This window comes from Ursus americanus, chromosome 20 (assembly GCF_024610735.1).
Source record: "Ursus americanus isolate L20-20 chromosome 20, mUrsAme1.1.p, whole genome shotgun sequence".
In the NCBI taxonomy this organism is placed as follows: Eukaryota; Metazoa; Chordata; class Mammalia; order Carnivora; family Ursidae; genus Ursus; species Ursus americanus.
In genome coordinates, this window is record NC_142146.1 from 43,883,050 (window position 1) to 43,890,270 (window position 7,221).

General features: G+C 40.0%; 1 pseudogene; it reads left to right on the forward strand.

Annotated features, from left to right (window-relative positions):
- Window positions 1–2,276: 2,276 nt before the first annotated feature.
- Window positions 2,277–3,039, forward strand: LOC123801170 (methionine aminopeptidase 1D, mitochondrial pseudogene; annotated as a pseudogene).
- Window positions 3,040–7,221: the final 4,182 nt, after the last annotated feature.

Genomic DNA, 7,221 nt, shown 5'->3' on the forward strand with positions numbered 1-7,221 from the left:
TTCCCATCACCTATTTAACCCACCCCCTCACCCACCTCCCCTCTGGTAACCATCAGCGTGTTCTCTATCCTTAAGAGTCTGTTTTCTGTTTTGTTTCTCTTTTTCCCCTATGTTCATCATTTTGTTTCTTAAATTCCACATATGAGTGAAATATGGTATTTGTCTTTCTCTGACTGACTTATTTCACTTAGCATAATACTCTCTAGCTCCATCCATGATAAGTATACTCTTTTTTTAATTATTTTTTTATTAAGTTCAATTAGCCAACATATACTACATCATTACTTTTTGATGTACTGTTCAATGACAGAACTGATTTAAAAATTTTTTAAGTTATGGGGTGCCTGGGTGGCTTAGTCGGTAAGCATCTGCCTTCAGCTCAGGGCCTGATCCCAGGGTCCTAGGATCGAGCCCCGCGTGGGGCTCCCTGCTCTGCTGGGAGCCTGCTTCTTCCTCTCCCACTCCCCCTGCTTATGTTCCTTCTCTCGCTGGCTGTCTCTCTCTCTGTCATATAAATAAATAAAATCTTTAAAAAAAATAAAAATAAAATAAAAATTTTAAAATTATATGTCAAAATTTATGTGATGCAAGAAAAGCAGCTATCAGAGGGAAATTTATAGCCTTAAACAGGACTATTAAGGGAAAAAATTGAAAGCCTCAAAATTAATGAATTAATTGTCCATCTTAAGAGATCAGAAAAGGAACAACAGGATAAAACTAAAGAAAATACAAGATAAGAGATAAATGAAAACAAAGAATAGAGAAGACTAGCAAAGATAAAATGCCAAAATATGGCTATTTGGAAAAACTAACAAAATAAATAAACTTTGGTAAAATTAATCAAGATAAGTAGAGAAGAAACATAAGTGATCTTATAAATAATCAAGATAAGTAGAGAAGAAACATAAATGATCTTATAAATAAAAAGAGACAACTATTACCGGAAAAATAGGAGTTAAAATGATTTTAAAAGACTCCTACTTCCAAACAAGACAGAGAATCAGGGACCAGATTGATTCATCTGCCAGAAACAACTAAAAAAAAAAAAAAAAAATATGGAACAGCAGTTTTTAGATAGTGATCATTACACAACTGACAGTAAGTGATGCCAGAGAGACAGGAAATTTGAGGGGAGCCCCACAATCACCCAGCAGCTTACTGCTTGGGAGAGTTTTCAGACTTCAGCTCAGTAAAGATCTGTTGTATCTGTAACATACTGCTAGTGGGAATATAAATTAATGCAACCACTTTGTTAAAGAATTTAGCATTATATTCTATAGTTGAAGTTTACATAGCCTGTAGCCTAGCAATTCATTCCACTCCTAGGTGTAGATCAAAAGAAACTCTAGCACATGTAGGACAGGATACATGTAAAACACTGTTTATATCAGCGCAGTTCACAAGAGCAAAAACCTGAAAACATCACAAATATCTACCCACAGTAAACTTGGATGAATGAACCATGCTATACATACATAGCAGGCAGAACTAATTAACTACATGGGGACTTGTTGCCATAAGGATAACTCCTATCAATATATTAATGTGAAAAAAAGTCCCAAAAGAATAGGTTGAACATGATACTCTTTTTGTAAAGTTAAGCATAAATAAAGGCTATATTAGAATAAGTAAAAAGAGGGGCGCCTGGGTGGCTTGGTGGGTTAAGCTTCCAACTCTTGGTTTCCGCTGAGGTCATGACCTCATGTGAGACGGAGCCCCAGCTGTCTGCTTGCTCAGGGAAGAGGGCTTGAAGAGTCTCTCCCTCTCCCCCTCCCCCTATGGGCAGGAGCACACAAGCAGGTGCGCACCTCTCCCTCTAAAACAAATAAATAAATCTTTTTTTTTTAAGATTTTATTTATTTAGTTGTCAGAGAGAGAGAGAGACAGCACACAAGCAGGGGGAGTGGCAGGCAGAGGGAGAAGCAGGCTCCCTGCTGAGCAAGGAGCCGGATATGGGACTGGATTCCAGAACCCTAGGATCATGACCCCAGCAGAAGGCAGGCACCCAACTGACTGAACCACCCAGGTGTCCCACCAAATAAATAAATCTTAAATAAATAAATAAATAAAAATACAATTTATCCATATAAAAAGGAAAGCAGCTCCACTTCCAGGAGCACAGATGTATTTTTCTTTATTCCTCCCACTAAGTATTACTAAAAACCCTGCATATAATATATAAGACAAACATCATGCACATTACCTCCTCTAACTTATTTAATTTATAACTTTGGTTGTACTTTCGACCCCCTTCGCCTATTTCACACACCCAGGATATGCCTGGAGTATTGGTTACCCCAGCCAACAAAGCAGCACCCAGTAACCTCCAGCTGCTGGTTCTTACAGGTTATCATAGAATTCTCTCTTCACCTACTCAATCATGTCTACTTACATAAGCAGTCAGCCAAAGAAGACTCGTCTTTTTCCAGAGACCGAGAGATACAGTTTTGCCTGCTAGTTTCTTCAGCTCATCCAGTCACTAAACTCACATAGAAGCCACCACTGTACCCCACTGGGGAGACAACACAGAAGTTAAGAACGAAGGTCAGATTCAGGGGCCTCCTCAGGCTTGTCAGCTGACGACAAAACCTCCTCCTGGCTGCGAAGAGCTTAAAGATTGACAAGACAACCGAAAAGATAGACGCTCTTGTTCATTAGCAAATCAGAAGGCATGGCGCCTCTCAATCTCTAGGCTACGGAGGTTTTTCAAAGTCTGTACCTCCGTAAACAAGGTGCCATGTCATGGTATTCCTGGTATTCCATTCCTTCAGAATGGAGGTATGATTCACAGAGGTCAGGGTCTACTACAACAGCGGCCCTGGAGACATCTCTGAAACATTTTCGGCGGACAGTGGCGGACGAACGTGATAACAACTGCGTAGACGCGGCCGAGAGGCGTCGAGATGAAGCAACTGCAGCGTACAGAGCTGGGCTCCCTTGTCTGTAATGGCAAACACAATCAGCCACAGAACTCATCAGAACGGTTTGCAAGTCTGTCCACGATATGTGGGTCGCGCGGCAGGGAGGCCTGCAGGATAGATGGGGCTGGTCCTTCGCACGCAGCTGCCCCACGAGTCCCACGCGGCGACGGCGGGCAGGGGTGGCAGAGGCTACTGAGGGCACCACGTCCAGGTCCTGGTCTGCACCCGACAGAAGGAAGCGGCGGGCCAGCTTCTCCCACAGGCAGTCGCGATCCACACACTCCGGGACCCGCTGCGTGCGCACCTACGGACTGGCTCGGCCGCAAGCTCTTCCGGTGCAAAGTTCCCGCGCTGCGCCTCGCTGGGGTCACGGGACCCATCTGGGATCGCCTACCAGCAGCCGTAAAACACGCCCTCCAGGGCTGCTGCCCCGGGGTGCCTCCGTGTGGGAACTGATTTTCTGAGCACGAACAACGCCCCCTTGCATGGTTTCTTCGTCCTGGAGCTGAGACGCAAAGATCTCCTGCCGCCCCCGCTTCACTGCCTGGTGCAAAAACTCCTCTACTTTCCTCTCCGGGAGGATATTGGAGTCCCAGAGTATCTGGCCTTCCATCTCAAAAATGTTCTTATTCTAACAGGTATGGAGAGATATCTCATTGTGGTTTTCATTTGCATTTCCCTGATGATGAGTGACATTGAGCATCTTTTCATGTGTCAGTTGGTCATCCCTATGCGTTCTTTGGAGCAATGTCTGTTCATGTCTTCCGCCCATCTTTTGATTGCATCATTTGTTTTCTGGGTGTGGAGTTGCGTAAGTTCTTTATATATTTTATCAGATATGTCATTTACAAATATCCTCTCCCATTGAGTAGGTTTTCTTTTAGTTTTGTTGGTTGTTTACTTGGCTGTGCAGAAGCTTTTTATTTTCATGTAGTCCCAATAGTTTAATTTTGCTTTTGTTTCCCTTTGCCTCAGGAGACATATCTAGAAAGATGTTGCTATAGCCAATGTCTGAGAAATTATTGTTCTCTTCTAAGATTTTTATGGTTTCAGGTCTCATATTTAGGTCCTTAATCCATTTGAGTTTATTTTTGTGTATGGTGTAAGAAAGTGGTATGTTAGCTACCCTGGAATTAAAATTTAAATAAATAAATAGATAGGTAGATAGATAGATCTTCATAGATTGAAACTTAAAAAACAAAATTTCTCACCATAGCGGTTCAAGTGCAGGTTGCTGAGATAAGCTTGGATAGCATGGTGTACAACATGGTGACTATAGTTAATAATACAGTATTGCATATTTTAAAGTTGCCAAATGAGTAGATCTTAAAAGTCTTCACATAAAAAAAAAAAGTTTTGCAACTATGTATGGTGACAGATGTTAACTAGACTTATTGAGATCATTTCACAAAATATATAGAGAGAATCATTATGTTGTAGCCTGAAACTAAAAAAAAGTTACATGTCAATATACCTCAATTTATTTAATAAATAAATAAGACAATCATTAGAAGACCCGAAAAGTGAAGAGAAAAAATAGACCATCTAGGGATATGTTGAGACCCACCGAAGGATATGCTGGTGAGTTTTCTGGGTTTTCTTTTTGCCTTATTTATACCACATATAAAGCTGGAGAAGCCAGCAACATAGAAACACCAATGGACACAGAGGACAAAAGCCCCAACAAAAGCCTACTCTCCCTAGCCAATGAACCAGGAAAGGGACAGCCTAGCAAGACCGAAAACTTGTAGGCAAAAACTGCTGTATTCCAGAAAAACACCACAAAAAACTGAGGCCCAACCCATGCCAGCAAAAACCAAGTGAAGAGCCTACACTTCCACCCACCCCCACAATCCTCCCACCCCCCACCCATCCCATCAGGTGGTGATAAAGAACTCCAAACCACCAACAGAGTGGTGTCAAAGACGGTAGAGTAGAGAGCCAGGACTTTCATCTGCACCATGCTGTATTGAGGTTCCCCATGGGTTCAGGGGAGACAAGATGGGGAACCTGGATTTTCCCTCCAACCTGAGAGTAACAGGGTACTCTTTCCTCTCCACTGTGGTGGTGTGAGAGGAAGCCCTGGGGAGATTCAGGACCTTCCTCACCACCCAGTAGTTACAAGGCTGACATGGGTACAATGGAGACCACATGAGGAGCAGTAATGAGGTATGCGTGCCCCTCTCTGCCAGGAAAGTATCACTGGAGGCCTAGTAAGGAGCCAGAACTCCCAATCCTGCCTAGCAGTAATGAGGAATCCCACCCTCAGGTATCAGCAAAGACCAGGTAGGGAACCTGGACGTCTGCACCTACATAGAAGGCAGGACCCTCCCTTATTTGACCAGAGAGGTGTCAGAGGAAGCCAAAAAGAACAGAAGGTTTAAAAAAATCCAGAATCTCATAATGTAATATCGGAAATGTCCAGGTTTTATTTGAAATATCACTCATCAGACCAAAAACAGTAAAGATCTAAAACTGAATTTAAAAGATAGTTAGTTGAAAAGACAGAGATGCAAGTAATGTTAGTATTATTTGATAAACATTTTAAAGTAGCCATAATATAAAATGCATGTGCACAATTATGAGCACTTTTGAAACACATGAAAAAATAAAAAGTCTCAGTGGAAAAAAATAGTATCAACAAAGAAGGTAATAAAAAACCAATGGAAATTTTAGAACTCAAAAAAAATTTTTTAACAAAATAAAAACCTCAGTGGTTGGGATCAATAGCAAAATGGATGAAGAAATAAAAAATAGAATAAAATAAGTAGAAATTAACCAACCTAAACAATAGGAAAAAAGTAGACCAAAAAAATAAAATAAAATAACAGACCTTTAGATGCCAAGTCTACAAAATCTCTTCTAATAAGAAAGCATAGAATAGAAAGGGAAAGGATACTTTCCAATTCATTTATGAAGCCAGTTATTAGCCTGATAAAGCCACAGACATTACAAAAAAAAGAAATCCACAGGCCAACATCCCTGATGAACATAGATGCAAAAATCCTTAATAAAATAGAATTCAACAGTATATTAAAAAAAATTTTATTCCATGACCAAGTGGAGCCTTAAAATTCCCAGAAGAAAAATCCTGGGATTATATCAATAGATACAGAGAAGACATTTGACAATTCAATACTCATTCATTACAAAAGATCTCAGAAAAAATAAGGAGAGGGGGAGACTCCCTCAATCTGATAAAGATCATCTTTATTAAAAAAAAAAAAAGCCTTCCTACAGCTAATATTCTATTTATGGTGAAAGGCTGATGCTTTCCCCTTAAGACTAGGAACAAGACAAGGGTATCCAATCTCACCACTCTTATTCCACATAGTCCTGGAAGGTCTAGCTAGTGCAATAATGTGAGAAATGAAATGATAGAGTACAGATCAGAAAGGAAGATAGAAAGTGTCCCTATTGCAGAGGACATGATTTTCTACATAGAATATCCCAAGGAATTTCCAAAAAAACCTCCTAGGACTAATAAGTGAATTCAGTAAGGTTGCAGGATACAAGATAAACAGAAATATCAGTTAAATTGCTATACACTAGCAATAAACACATGTGGACACTGAAATTAAAAATATATCATTAAAAACTGCACAAAACAGGTGTAAATCTAATAACACATGTACAGGACTGTACTACAAACTACAAAACCCTAATGGAGTAAAGATTTAAATAAAAGGAGAGTCACACCATGTTCATGGATTAGTAGACTTAACATAGCAAAGCTGTCAGTTCCCCCCAAATTGATGTACAAGTTTAACACAGTTTCTACCAAAATCCCAGTAAGATGTTTTGTAGATGTAGACAAAGCTATTCTGGAGCTTATGTGGGAAGATGAGGGAACTATCATAACTAAAACATGAACTTCACCAATTGCACTCCTGGGCATTTATCCCAGAGAAATGAAGGTTTATGTTAAAAAAAAAAAAAAAAGCTGTACACAAATATTCATAGGAACTTTATTTGTGTAGCTCAAAACTAAAAACAATCCAGTTACCATTTGTTGGGTAAATGGTTAAACAACTGCAGTAAATCCATTCCATGAAATACTACTGAGCAATTAAAAGGAACGAACTATTGGTACATGCAACGATCTGGATGAGTTTCCAGAGAATTATGCTGGGAGAGGGAAACAAAAAACAAAAAAGCAAAAAAACCCAAGCCCAAAATGAAGTGTTTCCATTTGTATAACATTCTTGAAATGACAAAATTATAAAAGTGAGAACAATCTAGGGGCTACCAGGGCTAAGGAGGGAAGTTGATGTGACTACAAAAGTGCAACATTTAACCG